Source organism: Nyctibius grandis, chromosome 9 (genome assembly GCF_013368605.1).
Source record: "Nyctibius grandis isolate bNycGra1 chromosome 9, bNycGra1.pri, whole genome shotgun sequence".
In the NCBI taxonomy this organism is placed as follows: domain Eukaryota; kingdom Metazoa; phylum Chordata; class Aves; order Nyctibiiformes; family Nyctibiidae; genus Nyctibius; species Nyctibius grandis.
This window is the reverse complement of record NC_090666.1, coordinates 25,962,397-25,978,373: the sequence shown is the minus strand read 5'-3', so window position 1 is coordinate 25,978,373 and position 15,977 is coordinate 25,962,397. Positions and strand designations below refer to the sequence as shown.

Sequence of the window (15,977 nt, the reverse complement as noted above, 5' to 3'; positions counted from 1 at the left end):
CCCCAGATGTCAGGGACCTCCCTTGATCACCAGTTTTCCACAGATGATTTTCCAATTTTCAGTTCTTCAGGTTTGGATTTAGTCTTTTTTTCGTTGGATAAATGATGTGACACATACACAGGGGATATATTACAAGCTGTAAGGTTTTATTGTATATCAGGAATGGAAGCAAGCAGATCTAGCTCTTGGCAGCAAGTATTAAAAAGTGAAGCAGATTTAGAGAGGATTATTTCTGCCTTTTCATTTGGAGAAATAATCTCCATTTAAAAGTTAGTTACTAATATGCCCAACAACTATACGTTCATCTTTACCTCTAATAATGGATTTTATCTTTAATACGCGTGAATTTTCACTTATGTTATAATCCAATCAGCAGCAAATCTCCCTCTTTAAATGCACGTTATTCAGCAGAACAGGGGCTCTTTGAAACTTGGCTGTTGAGTAAGATGGCTCAAACATAATGGAGCGAGTTTAGTTTTCACAATACTATCTGATACAGCAGAAGTCGCCTTTTGCTGGATAATTAGTGTTTTCAGATGTATGGTGTGGATGTGTGGAATGAAGTATTCGAATAGCCTGTGCAAACTTGGAGACCAAGGTGGGGAAACTCCGAGGTTGGGGATTTTTTGGGTACAGGGAAGGTATCAATGGAGAGGTGATGGGTAACAGGGCTTTCTGGGGAGAAAAAGCAGACCATGGTCAAGCCAGAGGCTTCTGGAAAGGAGACTGCTCCTTGCCTTTAACTTGGCTTATCTTTCAACTGCAAACTTGTCCTTGGATTATCTGCGTACTCACCATGAGCTGCTCTTGAACCTCAGGGTCTTTTACAAGCACTACTGGAAAACTGAATACTTGCTTGGGTGGCATAAAAAGGTTGTGGAAGCAGTACTCCTTCTGGTGCAGCCCAGCCAGCATCGCTCGTGCAGGGCCAGCAGAGCTGCTCTCCTCTCCAGCTGCCAGGGCCAGGCTCGAGAGAGGTTGTGGTTCATAAAGCTGTAGAAGGGTCCTTGGCTGGAGGAGGAGGTTTCAGTATGAACACAGATTTTGGTGGGTTTTCCTCGTCTCAATTTCATATCAATGAAGTGGGGTTTTTATGTGTCTTTTTTCTAGTGTTGATGATGTGTCATAGACATTGGATTTTTTTAATTGTTTCTGGTTTCACTATGACTTTTTCCCAGTAGAAACCACTACTCAGTCTGGGTTTGCCAGCCTTGTTTTCACTTACGCTCAACTGAGACTTTTTAATAAATGCAAAATGATACTAAAGCTCACTTCTGCAGTTTTGGGGTGGTAGTTTTCTCTTTGATGTGACTCTCTTCCTCCCCAATGTTGTAGTTTTCAGCAAGTCATTAAAATAAACTCAGGGTTCACTTACTGACAGAACAGCCTGAAACTGCTTTTCTTTTTCCTCTGTCATCTGCCATGCTGGCATTTCTGATGTTTGAATCTTGAAGTGCAGCTGGCAGAATAGACAAAGCTCGTGTGCTGATGCCATTGGGAAGCTGAGGAAAGCCCTGGGAGCAGAGCCCATCCCAAGTGATGAAGTGATATTGCTGTTCCTTATGGTTTCCAGCAGTTCAGACATAGCGTGTGCTCAGGACCCATGTAATGCTTCACAGTCTCAGCTGCGGTTCTTTAAGTGGTGATAGAGGAGAGGAGTAAATGCCACGCAAAGAAATATCTCCTTTTATGAGGGCCTGACCTTCCCATCCTTGAGTTAAGCCGAAGGGGGCCCATGCAGAGCTAGGTTCAAAGCTTATTCCCTTCCTGCTTTGCCCACTGGGCACAGAAACGTTGCTGGTATGGGGCAGACGTGGTAGCAAACCCACTAGCCTGCGATAATGCGCAGGAGGTTGTGGTTTCCCAAAGTGTGGCACCTTGGTGTAACTTAAAACTCTGGGCTGGAAGCGGGAGGGAAGAGCCCAGTACTTTGCTTTCAATCCACCTAGTGTGTAGGATACAGGGGGAACCCACCTGCCACCGCTGCTCTGTTAATGGATGTGCATCTTATTCGAAGGCACGTACAGGTGAGCTGTCTGTCACCGCTGCCTTTCACCACACCTCTCCAGCCGGCAGTGTGCTTGCCATGGTCGCTGCCTCTCCCACCGCCATGGTTTAATTGGCCCCTCAGAGCTACTTGCCAGGACCCTGGCAGGCCAGCAAGATTTCAGTGCTGATTTTGCCTTTTCTTTTTCTTATTATGCTTTGGGCAGAGGCTAACACTTGGGTCTCCCTTCTCACTAATTTTTATGCCCTCTTGTGCTGAGCTAGCAATTTTAGGTCATTTTATTTTTATTTATACCTACAGCCTTGGCTGTATCAAGTTGCTCTCTGTTGTCACTGACTAATGACTTCAGTAGAAGTGGTGTTGCTCAGGTCTTACAGGAGCCTGTTGCAGTATTAGCTGCACAGGATGAATAAGCAGATGTCCCATTTACTTCTTGCATACAGGTCCTGCTTTAAAGTCACCATTGTCTAAAGAGGGCAACCAGGTGCAAAGCCAGTACCAGGCCTTGCTTGTAGGTAGGCATCTGGTTCACAGGTTCTGTGGTTCAGGCAGCACATGTACGCTAGGACATAAATGAGAAAACATTGTGAGTCCAAAGTGAGAATCATTTAAGTATCCAGCTGTACAGAAAGCTAATCGCAGAGGTGCTTTGGGGAATTTGTCCTACCAAAGGGTCTTCCTGCAGGTCCTGTTGAGGGTCCTGTGCCTGGAGGAGTGTGGGGGTTGAGGGTCTCCGTTCATACAGAATAGCTTAGATTATCTTGGGAACGAAAAAGAAAACTAAACTCCCCGCTAAATCATAAAAGCCTAAAGGCATGTGCTGGAATGTTTGTAGTGCCACAGGAGCTTGGGGCAGAGATTAGAATTAGGGGTTTACCAGGTCGCATAATGTGATGCTCCTTTTAAATTGCTTGTGCCATGCTGATGCCTTTTATTTTGTAGCATTCAAAGAAGTCCTTAAACATGCATTATGTTGAGGGACTGTGACTTAGAAATAGGTGAGCTGGGCTAAAGTCAGATGGACTCATGCCATTTTACACAATGGGGTCAAAATTGCACACAGTGACAGCATTTAGAAGAAGGTAAAAATAAACCCACTGCATATTTGGATAGACCTGTAGCTTGATTATTTGCCTTTGTCTAGTTAAATGCTGTTTTTTTAATCTTTTGCTACCAAATGAGTGATCTCCAAGAGACTTACAGTAAAAAATACGTATTTAATTTTGAAAAAGTCTCACAGGAATGTTTTTTTGCTGGTTTGCACAATAAAAGGGCAAACCACTTTTCATTCCTGCCTGATTTTATTTTGAACTGGAAAAGGCAGCTTTCAAAGACAGAAAATTGTCGTTTTTCCATGAAAGGCTGTTTTTGCTGACACAATTGGTAGTTTAGCTCAGCTTTAATTTCCTATTCTAAATATGTTGTAAGATTATAGGGTACATCCCGAGAAATATTCAGCATTTTTTTTCCTTTTGAATTACTTAAAAATTAAGAGAATGATTATGAACATGGCATACAGCTATGCAAGATGTATTTTTTTTTCCCCTCTCCTTGACATTCAGTGTGTGCATTCTTGGAATGATATTTTGTTACAGGACATTAATTCCAAGAAGATATTTTAAGTACATTAGGAACGAATTGAAAAATAAATGTAAGGCCAGAGTCTCAACTTGTGTAAATCAATGTTACTCCGTTGAAGTCAGTAAAGCCATGCCAGTTTATCCCAGCTGGAGATGTGCCCTATAGTTATTTTTTCCATTTGTCCATAAGGCAGAGCTGGTTTTGCCACCATAGGTAAAATTTGTGTGTATCTGAGGAAAAGAAGAGGGGCTTAGTAATGGAAAATTGTAAGAGAACTCAAAAAGTGATTTAAATACTTGCCTCTCCAATGTAGGCAGAGACAAGGGCTACATTAAGGAATAGCTTCTTTTTCCCTATGTGGCTCTGAACTAATAATGATTGTTCATAATAAATCAAGATATCATCTAATTGAATTACTGGCTATTTCCTCAGTGGTTTCCCAGCAATATAGAAGTTTTACCTAGCCACGGAAAAAGTGACCCCTTTCTAATTCAGCTGGCCATCTGCTGGGGACAGGGGATTGGTTTGGGACTGTGCCTCTCCTGCTGTACCCAGGCTTGTATGTGCAAAAAAATGGCCAAGTGAAGCCTTTTGAAAGGATTAAACACCCACCATCTCTTCTGCAAGTGGTACTGTTCATTCCCTGCCTCGCCAGCCAGGTGCCTCTGATTTGTCTTCCCTGACGTGGTCCTTTACCTCGGCTCCTGCCTCTGTCCCCTGCCCCTGGTCAGCCCTTCTCGCTGCAGCTGTAGCGCTCCTGGTTTCGCACCCTGGCAGCCCTCAGGGATGGAGCCCATCTCCAGCAAGGAGTGGGGCAAGTGTGGCCAGGACTGACCCTATCGATAGTTTTTTTTCAAATTGTGGTACGTCTTTCCAGTCAGTGTAGGCTGTGCTCCACAGTGTGGCCAGAACTGTTTTTTTTTTTTTAAATCGAAAATGCATTGCTGATACGGCTGTGGCCTCTCTGGTCTCCCTCCTCCCCAGGTTTAAGGACCTGTGCCAGAAAATGGATGTCGTGCTAATTTTTGAAATTTTTTTCAGTTTTTCAATGAGTCAGTCATAAGAATTATTTTTACAGACACGAAACATTTTTCCTAAATCTTGTTCTTGTAAATGATGGATCTGTTTTGGTATTTCCACCATTAGGTTTTCAGAAAAAAAAGAGGCATGTGTCCAGCAAGGAAGGGCGGGAGCCTGAGCCACGCTATTGGATTCACTCTTATGACAGGAAATGTAGAGCAGTCATAGAGCCAAGGTAGAGGTTCTGCCCCATCCAAAATACCTCTATCACTGTGGCATTAAATTAACCTTGAGGTTTGACAGGTTCATTACACGCAGCTGTTTACATCAGCTTTTTACAAGAGAATTTTTGTTCAGGGAGAAATCCATAGCTGTACTATTTTTACAGGCAAGCAACCCCTTGTGGCTAGGGTGGGGTTTCTTTTGCCTACTTATTGATGGCAAATGCTTGCAAAATGGGATACAGATAGAAAAGTCCAAAAATACAGCTTTTGTGTGTATGGAGTCACTGTTGCAAATGTCATGTTTGCATATTTTGAAATTAAAAATCAATACACTATTACATATCAAGAAAGAATATTTCACAGCATCTGTTGTAAAAAGGTTATGGATTTCCTCATGAGCAGTTTAATTATAATAGAGCTGACTCAGAAGGAAGGGAGCTCTCAGCAGGCAGACGGAGCGGCTCAGAGTTGTTCTGGTGCTTACGGTTCAACGTGCTGCCGAGCCTGGCTTTGGAAAATGCATTACTCTGTTTTTGGGAAATTAGACATGCTCCGAGTTGGTGCCTTGTGTATTTCTTTTGTAAGGCCAAATCTGAACTGCTTATTCTTGTTGCACAGTACGTGTCAGGTAGAGGATTAGTTTTTTTTTTTTGTAAGTATCTATTGATGCAAATCTTCCAGGACAAAGCTAGAGATGGATGAATCTTAAACCCATTTCAAAAAAAGAAAAGTAGTTCAGCCTGGGAATTAGAATGATAAAATCTATTCCTTTTTTTTCTTGTCTTTGTTTAACCAGTCAAGGCAACTTCATCATAACAACGTATTTTACTTTCACAGGGTTTCCCTGTATGTCACTGCACGGACACGGTACGAATCTGAATCCTACCTACAGCTGTTCGGTGTGTACGGATGCATGGGCATGTTTTTATTAAGACCATACACAAACAGCCCTTTAGGTGAAAGAAAGCCCAGAAATAAGTGCTTACTGTGGGAAATGAATTATTCTTCTTGAGTCAAAGTCAGTGATAATGTATTGAAGTTAAGAATTTCCTTATTACAAGAATAATTTGTTTTTGTGGGTAGCACATAAGATTTGTGATACAATTCACCTATTCATTTCTTTGATTTTAAGAACACAAATTTTGTAAATGATGTGCCAGTAAATATAGAACTCACTAGCCCTAGGTTTCCTGTTGAGTGAATGTGTATGTGACTAATTCACCATCTGTGATATAAGCAAACCGTTCTCTTCATTAGTCATAAAGTCTCCTTATGGGCCACCCGTTCCAAGTGATCTCATTTTTGTTCACTTCTTTGAAGTTTCTGGAGTGAGTCAATACGTAAAGATATCTGTAGGCGAAGTGTTGGACTAGGTAAGCCATTGGATGGATAAGTGTGTAGCACAGCATCTGTTTGAACTGATCTGGGGTCGTAGTCCGACCTGTCTGTCTTTTCAACCACTGCATATCTTATCGGCCTTTACCAATTTTATGATCTTTTCTAGGACCAGTTGTCCTCTTTTTATGTCTGTAGGAGACCATTCTGGAGATGCTCTGTGACCTGTTAAATGAGAGAAAATGAAAAACAATTAAATAAAGTGTTTGGGTAGTATTTTGTGCAACACCTAGGCTTGCAGGTTGCTTTTCCAGTGTTACAGTAAGCTCTGGGAGGGCTCCAAGGCACCCATGTGAGATCTCCAGAGCTGTTGATAAGTGTTGGAGGGAAGAGCACAAAGAATGACGAGTTTTGCTCAGAGTTGCCATTGCCCGATTATTTGTATTATTACAGCAGTTTGTCATGGTTCGAGACCGTGGTGGGCTGGGTCCTGCACAAATGCTGGGTGAAAGCACAGTCCCTTCCTAAAGATATTAAGCCAGGCAGTTAACTCCCTGATTTCCTAAGAAATGGTGGCCTAAGTAGTAAGGTGAAGTGGAATTCAGGTGGCCAACTGTCTCATAAGCACTATTGCACTGGTAGGTTTTTGTGTCTCTTATTTCTAAAAATACTTGACAAATCCTGTAAAAAATGTAAGAGTTTGAGCAGTTCATGTTCTTCGAGATGTGTCATCTCAGCCTGGGGTAATTTCGCCTTGTTTGTTGGGTTTGGCCACTGCTTTTCCACATGGTCTTCATGCTATGGAGGTATGCCAAGAGGCCAAAGGAGTGGGAGCATCTACACTGTCTTTTGGAGACTGTGATGACAGCGAAGCCACATCTTTGGTCTGTACCACAATCATTACACCTTTTAAGGGGGGGAAGAAAAGTGGAGATAAGTGATTATATACCTGTCTAAATCATATGCTTCTTTATCAAGCAATTTCAAGCAATAAATTCCTAAGCTCGGCTGTTGTTAACTTATTCTGTCTGTGCAGCTGTGTGCTTCTGGAAGATTCAAAAGTGTATTGTTGAAAAAAAACCCAAAAAACCCACAAAAAAACCCACCAAAAACCAAAAAACAAGCATGCAAATATTTTACCAGTTTTTAAAATACAGCTTGTCAAAAAAGCTAAGTGGGAAAGGTGAATTATTGCTTTTCCACTGGAAGAAAATAAAAAGCGTGGTCGTGCAAAAGGTTTAGTCAACGCAGAACACTCTGTAAAGTAAGAGAGTTTGGTAAAATGCAAATGACCATTACTCAAAATGCTGCTGGAAAAATAAAATGACTGCGTGTGTTTGGATAGATGGTCGCAGAGTAAAGATCTATTGTGCACTAAGTTGTGTGCGATAAACGTAGGTAGAAAAATGTGTGTCAGCAGAGACGATAAGACAGGCTATGTAATGACGAGCCACCGTTTGAGGGAATATATAAATCCATAAGAGCCTTTGCAACAGATGACATGAAAACTTACAGCACAAGTGTTTTACACACAACACCAGACCAAATCTTTTTTTTTATTAACTGAGTTGAACTTTAAAATTATGTTATGACCAAAAATCAATAAAGAGAAACTGATTTAAGTTCATCCGAGTGTGAAGGGGTTTATTACCAGTGCTACATCACTCTAATGATGTACTCTTAAAAATTTGTTTTTGTGATATATTACATCTATTATTGCTAAAAGGATAAAACTGCAAAGCAACAGTGGACATTAATAAATCAATTCAAAGAAAAAAGGGCAGGTAGCCAGGGGAAAACGAAATCCAATTTGCAGTTTTTAAACGTTGTACAATTGTAATATATGCAAATGGCACCCACATCAAGGCTGTGGGTTTTCAATTGCTGCTGGGATTCTCTCCTGGTGCTTATTTTGTTTGGTGTAGGATAATCCTTCTTGGTAACTGCGCTGTGACAATACACCAATAAGTAATATTTCTAAAGCTAATTTTCTCACTTAACCTTCTAGATAGATCCACACTATAAAAACAGCCCATAGGGCTTTGTTGTTCGGGTTGCATGAAGCTTTTCTTGGAGTTGTTAAAACACAAAACATCTGTCTTCCTGTCTCTCTTTCCATCTAAATTTATTGTCCTGGTTGTCGAGCGTGTGCTGTGTGGAGAGGTGCTGAATTGGTGCTGTCTTTCTGCTTCTTAATACAAGAGTTAAGGTAACAACCTATTCTGGTCTGCCTTTGAACAATATTTAGGCAAAAGTTTCTGAAAACGTTCCAAAAAATGTGCTTGTTCTCTTCACCTAACTGTAACCAAAGTAAATTTAGCAGCGGAGTATATTTTTTGCAAAGCAAACTTTAAATTTCTGCTGGGAAGCATTCTCTGCCGCGTCTCCTAATGCTGTCTGCTTGTGGACTGTGTTCTTCACAAAGAATTACACAAGATCCTTCTTTGTCTGTGACCTTTCTTATTCTAATGGCACCTGACAGTGAAGAATGCCAGTATTTTCAAAGGAGCCTGGAAATTTAATTGGACATCCACCTCTTTAAAGCTCTTTTAGCAAGACAGGCTTATTTATTTTTATTAATATTCTCACAACTCTGGGAAAGGGTGATACAGCTGAAACCAACCTGTGTACATAATTACCCAGAATTTGCGAAACGCAGTGATTAAAATAAGGCAGCGATGAATAAATACGCTTTTGTCAGCCCCGCTTTAGAAACTCTTCAATCTATGTTAAGTTCAGGGGCTTCTTCATTTGGGTGCTGTTGTACATGCAAAAGCGAAGCTCTGACAGTGGCTGTGTCAAGCTCCACGTTGATTATTTCCTAACAATTACCAAATGTGCTCGGGTTCAGGAGGGGAGGAGGGAGCTTTGTACTTTGAAGTGTCAGGGTTTAGCCTCCAGCCATTCGGCATCACCTTGAGAGGAGATGCTTCGTGCCACGATGCACTGCTAGGTGCACCCTTGTGGGTGGGTCTGGTTTGTTCTCTTGTGGGTGTGCTGACCTTGTAGAATGGGCAAGGACGAAATTCTGTGAAAATGTATTTAATTTTTTAATGCACAGAATGTAAGGCAGACTGCAGAGGTTTGGAAATGGGTCGGTTGATGATGAGTATCTTTGTATTTGGCACTTACCAAGTGCTGGACAATACTGTGAGAGGATTTCGTGAAATTAAACTGTTAGGAGAGAGGTTTTTTTAAATAGGGGCTACAGTTGCATGTAGTGCTCAAGGAATGTGTATTCAAATTAGTTTCTGTAGTGTCCTCCAAATGCTTCTTATAAGCTCAGGGAAAGCTAAATAAAATGTAGATGCTTTTGGAAGTCATTTTAAGCACCGAATAGGGCTGGGATTTTTTCTTTCTCTTACTTCGCTTTACAAGGTTGAACACTAAGTAATCTCGACCTTGTTAGCAGCCACTTCCATATATTGTATCAGATTTTATTTTTTTATAATCTTGTACATTATGAATGTAGAGATTTTGGGAGCAGGCAAGTTAAAACGCTTATATACTCAGGAACTGGATTAAGTGATGATTTTTGGACAGCTGGTGACTCTGACTACAACAATGTGCAGATCACCTTCAAGAAGCTGGAAGGTAAACGCAAGTCAGCAGTAAACAGAGACATCGCAAAGCTATTGCAGAAAGATCACTGCAGTGATACTTGAGCACACATCGTTATTAATATTGAAATGTCAATGGTATTTTTAGCCCAGCCTTTATTACCCCTTTGAGCTGGGTGCCTAAATGAATCCAAATGTCTTGTCTTTCTTTGGTGCCTGCCCCAGAATAGTTGAGAACCAAACAATAATTACAATCACTTCTATACAGTCAAGAGAATGATAATCTTGGATCTTGCAATTTTCTTCTGTCTTTAGCTTTCATGTAAGTCTGTCATTCTTGCAAGTTTTAATTTCTGGCATCTGCTTGGCGGGGGTAAATTAGCTTAATTGTGGTAAGATTTTTCAGAAAGTCTTCCAAGTGTTACTCCAGCAGAAAAATTGTGTTTGCCTGTCCACAAGCAGCGATAGTATGTGTCCCAGAATGTATTACATCCACTTACTAACAATTTCACTGCTAACCTCACAGTCAGAGCACTGGTAAAGTATGGTGATGGAGAGTGGTGGCAAAGTTACTGAGCAGAAAACTTCTTTATGAGTAGTGATCTCTGTTATAAAATCACAGGCCATGTTTCATTTGATTAAAACGTGATGATGCTAGAGGTGATGTAAGTACTAGCTCTCTAACCATGTTTTCTACTGAGAGATATCCAGTGAAGTGTTGGACCACTGCTTGCTGGCGAGGATGACTGATGAAAGACAAATGTGGATCTAGTCTTTTCCAAACCTTTGGGGTGTTGAAACCTCCTAGGGACCCACTAGTGAGAACACAACAAAGAGCGTACTAAATGTGTCCTAGTTGGAAGAGGCAAAACCTATCTGCAAGAAATTACCTAGAAATTTTAAGCAAAATATTTAATAACTTTACACAGGCTTGGAGGGATCCTTGTTGCCATGTTAATTCAAATTACTGTCACGGATGGTGGTTTCAGAAAAAGGGTGTTGAGTCACCAGATCCTTGGCATGATCTCAGGCTGTAGGGTAATTGAAGGAGTAAGACAAAGGAATCTCACAACATGAAAGATTATTGCTGTGCTGCCACCTCTACCTGCTCTGGGAGGATTTAACAAGACAAAGATGGTAAAAACCAAGCCTCATCTAATTTTTTTTTTTCTTTTTTTACACTTAAAAATAGATCTAAAAGAGCAGGTGGAAGTAATTTTATTTAATTTGCAGTTTCTGTTTACCCATTCCTGTGGCTGAATTGTTTATCCACAAGGGATTCATTTGTTACTTTTTTTATGATAGAAACCAATTGGTTGTGAGAGTTTATTTAACAAAGTATACTAGAAATAAATACTGTGCTATTCAGTAGCATGAACAGGGCTTCAGTATTTTCTCATTTCTCAGGATCTAGACATTCAGGCACAGAAAAACACAGCTGAGCTGGGGAGGGGAATGCTTCTGACATCCCACCTAAAGCTCAGCCTTCACGCTTCACATCATTTGTGTGCACCCATGGTTGTGTATTGCATGGGTTTGCAGCTGATCGAAACATTTACTTTCATTTAGAGATACAGTTTGAACCCATGTCCTGAAGATGTATTTTAGACATTGGTTGAGCTTTTCCACCTTTGTGCGTGGAAGAACTATGTTTCTTTTGGGCATTATTTTTGAATAAGTCTGTATTTGCAGAGCACATGTGGTGCCATCTGTCCAACTGCAGTCCCAGCTGTAAGTCACCAGAGAGCAAAACATGCTGTGTTCCTCTCCTGATCCACAAGATTTTCACCTTATTCTAAGAGCTGTGCATGAAACCTTCATCTCCATGAAAAAAAAGGCAACATCCCTGTTGTTTTGAGTGAGGTCATGTTTTGTGCTATCTTTCAAAAACCCAGAGCTTCCAGCAGATGTCAAGTGATATTTTGGCTGTGTTTGAGAATGTTAGGTTACATCAGTCCTGCCTCTGTAAGCAGTGCCTCTAAAATTGGCGATAAAAGGGAAGTATCTAAATTGGTGAGATAATTACCTTGAGCGAGCAAGGAGGAGAGTTGCTCTGCATTATGCAGGACTATTTCTTGATAAAGACTTCTCTTTTCTGTGTTTGTTTCTGCAAGGGCATATTGAGTGAGAATTAGATGGAGCCAGTTTGGCTGGATTTATATTGGCAGGAGATAAATACTGTAGATGAGAAACATGTTTGTCTGGGCCAGAAACCTGGTGTTGCAGAGAACAGTCCAACAATATTCATTGACGTCCAGTTTTCTTGGCATAAATCAGTGCAGTTTCTTTTTTCAAGGTACCTTCTACTTCCTGTGGTAACTTAGCATCTTTGCGTGATGGCCATTTAGTGTTAACAGACCTTTAAGTTCAAAGTCATTAGCTGCAACAAACTCAAAATAGAGTCAAGATTTATTTAACCTGTGTTCTGCCAAAATTAGGTGGTAAACGGTAATGTTATCAGTCAAATAAAGTATTGCCACCTGTCAGATTAAAAAGCTGGTGGGTTCAGGTTGACGGGTTAAAGCTGCTGATTTGGTCACTTCTGAAAGGACGTGTCCTCTTGTACTTGGGAGATCAGAAAAACTGTAGATGTCATCCCTCTGAGCCATAAAGCTTTCTTCTTTCTTTCTGTTGTAAACTCTCATAAGCCCTTCAAAAGCTCCTCGAGCTTGTGTAGTTAGAAGTCTCTTTATCTGTCATTTTATTTTAGCTTAAATACTTCATGGAGACATCAGATTTTCCACAGAACTTTTCAGAAGGAGAGATGTGCTTTCATAACCTGAATAATGGTCTGGGATAGATGGGACCGGAGTTCCAGTTTCTGGCTTGCCTGATTTGTCAGCTTTTAATGGAGTTTTTCTTCCCTGGGACTACAGCTTGCTATTTCCATAAGGAATTCCCAGTAGTCCAGCCTGTGATGTTTCCAATAAAATGTTTGGTCTTTGGAGTGTAAAGGTCTTTGTTCAAGTAAATCTGACCAGCCCTAATTAAAAGTGTCTAGAAGTGGATACTTATTTTCCTAGCATTTTTGTGCAGTGGTTTATTGATGGATATGGAGGAAATAAGGAGTGGTGAGTGTACAGCCAGATGGGGAGACCCAGGTTGGAAGCAATGGGCTCAGGACCTTTGATGGGAAGCCCCTAGCACTTGAGCAGCCCTTAAGCGCTGACCTCCAGATTGCCTGGTGCTTTCCAGAGTCCCACAGATAGATTTTTTTATCTGCTGTATTTAGTACAAGTGCACAAAAGCTCCATCAATGGAATGGTTTGAAACAGACTTTTTAAATACCAAATCGCAGCATCTGCTGTTGCGTATCCTGACCCCATCTCTCATCTTCTGCCCTGACCTTTCCCCAGTTTTGTATCCCAATAAAGCAGCTGCATGTCTTACATTTTCCGGCTGCTGCTGCTGCTTCAGGAGGTTTATTAAGGTGTTTTAAAGAATGCATTGTTATTTCTTTAGTGACCTTTCCCACTTCTTTGTTGATTAATTTCCAGGCTTGCAAACTGGGAGGATGAGAGCCAGGAGTGTGTTTTCTGCCTTGCTGGCACACCAGGCCCGGCATTGCATCATTTTGGTGTCTAACACACCATGTCTGTTACCCTTTCCCATCTAATTTTTCTTCTCTCTGTATTTGACAGACGATGAGTGTGTGTAATCTGATGTTACTTACATCTTTTTGACGTTAAATTGTAATGTGTTAGGACATCCTTAATTAGGGGGGTGCAGAGGAAGAGTGTTTCATCCTTGGGAAGAAGTGTACGTTCACATTTAACCCCTGGTCCTTGAATTCAGTCTGAGTGTCACACTTAGCAAGGTAACATCTAAAGAACGTTGTTTAAAAAAAAAAAACTGGCAAGAATTTTACAGTCGGTTGCTTTTGGCCAAAGTCTGTTGACATAGATGATGTTTTCACAGAAAAGAAAAAGAAGTTTGAAAAAGCAAAACAAAAGGCAAACTTTTTAATAACCTACGAAGTCTTGTGGGGATCTGTGTGGGAGTTTTGCTTATTTTCGTGTGATTAGAAAAAGGCAGAAATTATGCCTGTGTATTTTTTTTTTTTTTTTAAGCTGGTACTACATGGCAGAAAAACAAATATCATTCTGCCTTGATCTCGAGGCCAATTGATGCCGTGGCATTTAGCCAGACCCAGTCCTGCCGAAATAACCTGGCTAGGACACCAAAGGCAAGGCCTGCAGCATATCTGAAAACAAGGACTAGCTCAGAGTCAGGATGATGACATGATGAAGACTATGTGATTGCAAGCATCTTGGCAATGATATATAGTTCCTGTGTCATCTGTGCTCTTACTTGTTTCTGCTACTCTGGTTTTCTTCTGAATTTTTGGCTAAGTGGTTGTGGAGACTAAGGTGGAATTGGCAATGTGGACCAGGGAAATTAATTTCTGAGCAGACACTGGGCAGACAGATTTAGCAAGCTGCACGTCTGGGAGCAGGAGTGCTCCTAGGAAAAGTTTTGTACAGCTTTTTAGACTGCTTTTGAAGATATATCGGCTGTAACTCTACCCTGGCTCATGTGCAAAACTGACCTGAGTTTAGTGAACCTGGACAAGTCTTTACACACTACCTAAGCTCTGGGTTGCAAAAGTGGCATCACAACGTAAGAACTGCACGATGGAGGTTTGCATGCCTCATCTGATGAGATCCATGGGCGACAGTCTATTAAATCCACAAGCCTGGGGAAATAAAAATGTAATGGCTGCCTGCAAATGGCATCTTAGGTTCATTTAAAACTTTCTCCTAAGATAATCAGTGTTCATTAAAAAAAGACATAGGTAGCTGGCCCCAAGACCTTAGGATTGTGCCAGCGTGCGCTGTGCAATGTCCACAACACTTCTCCGTGGCTTTGTTGGGGCAATGGGATGCAATATATGCTGTTGAGGTATATTAAAAAATCTGCTTGGTTATATTCTTTTCATCAGATGTGCTTAGAAACTTACAATATAGGGCAATAACTATCATCTGGTCCTGATTAACTATCAGCAACCTTGAAAAAATGCTTGGTAAGCATCTGTGCAGGTTGCTGAAGATCAGCCAGATCACCTGATACTGAATTACAAGCTCTAAAGGAAAACAGCTATCAAACGCTATGCCATTTATTGATCTAGTATATTTGCTAGTCCCAGAATACAAAAGCAATGAAGAAATGAGGAAATTCAGGGGTTTATCTCCTAGGATGTGTTTGACGCCGGCCGTGTGACTCATTCATGCTGCGGTGAACACAAGGCAGAGCCAGTTGCGTGCTGGCAGCATTTGACATAATGCCACTATTTCCCCTCTCGAGAGAGAAAAGCTGTGGTATTTTAGGAAAAGTGCATGGTTACAGCTTAATGCCTTTCCTTTTTGCCATGAAGATCGCTGGTGCAAGGTTTTTCTAGAGCCGTCCCCATATCAAAACTGTGTCCACAGAGCGCACTGCATTGCTGAATCCCATAATGGAGCTGAAGGAGTCTTGAGTATCACTTTGTCTTTTTTTTTGTTGTTGTCATGATCTTAATGTAATTTTAAAAGTGCCTTTGTATTTGTCAGCCATGTAAGAATACGTATGTCATAAAATCCCATTAACGTGACTATCGCTCCTTTCCAGTTTGTTTTAATAGAAGGCACTGCCAACAAACTTCCCATTTCAGTTGTATTACTCTTCTATTCCTGTGAATTAGTTAAAATAGAAGAGTTAGCATAATAACTAAATTAGTTATGGTCAATTTATCTGATACCAAAACGAGGTCTGCCATGCTGCAGCTGCTTTGCAGCAAGAACACCAGGAAATTTTGCTGTTGTGTGTTTTGCCATGAGTTTCCTGATGTCAGTATATTTATTTCTCATTTACTTTATGGAATTACTTAAATCTGAATGATATGTGTAATAAAACATCCTGTCTTGCTTCAGAGCTTAGCAAAAGAGAGAAAGAAGTCAGCACAAAATACTTGGTCCAAACTACTTTTTTGTTCTTGAGAAGTTTGGTCGAAGGACTTTTCAAAACATGACCAGAATCAAAATGAATATCAGCCTCTGTGCTGAGTGACTGTCTCCAGTGTTTTCCAAAGTTATTCTGGTATCGTTCTCAGGTAGGATTTCGTATACTGTAAAGGGGAAAAACAACACACTCCATTGATTTTTATCATTTTAAGGTAATTTGACATAGTAGGAGCTGCATGTTGATTAACTATGATAAAGAGGGGAATTAATCAACAGACATTAGGTACTTAAACATCATGACAAGTGAAGA

At 40.8% G+C, this 15,977-nt stretch overlaps 1 protein-coding gene across 3 annotated transcripts in view; it reads left to right on the top strand.

Moving 5' to 3' along the window:
• The window catches only part of ERBB4 (erb-b2 receptor tyrosine kinase 4), a 660,540-nt gene that overhangs the window by 182,201 nt on the left and 462,362 nt on the right, over nt 1-15,977 (top strand). The gene's annotated exons all lie outside the window — the stretch shown is intronic.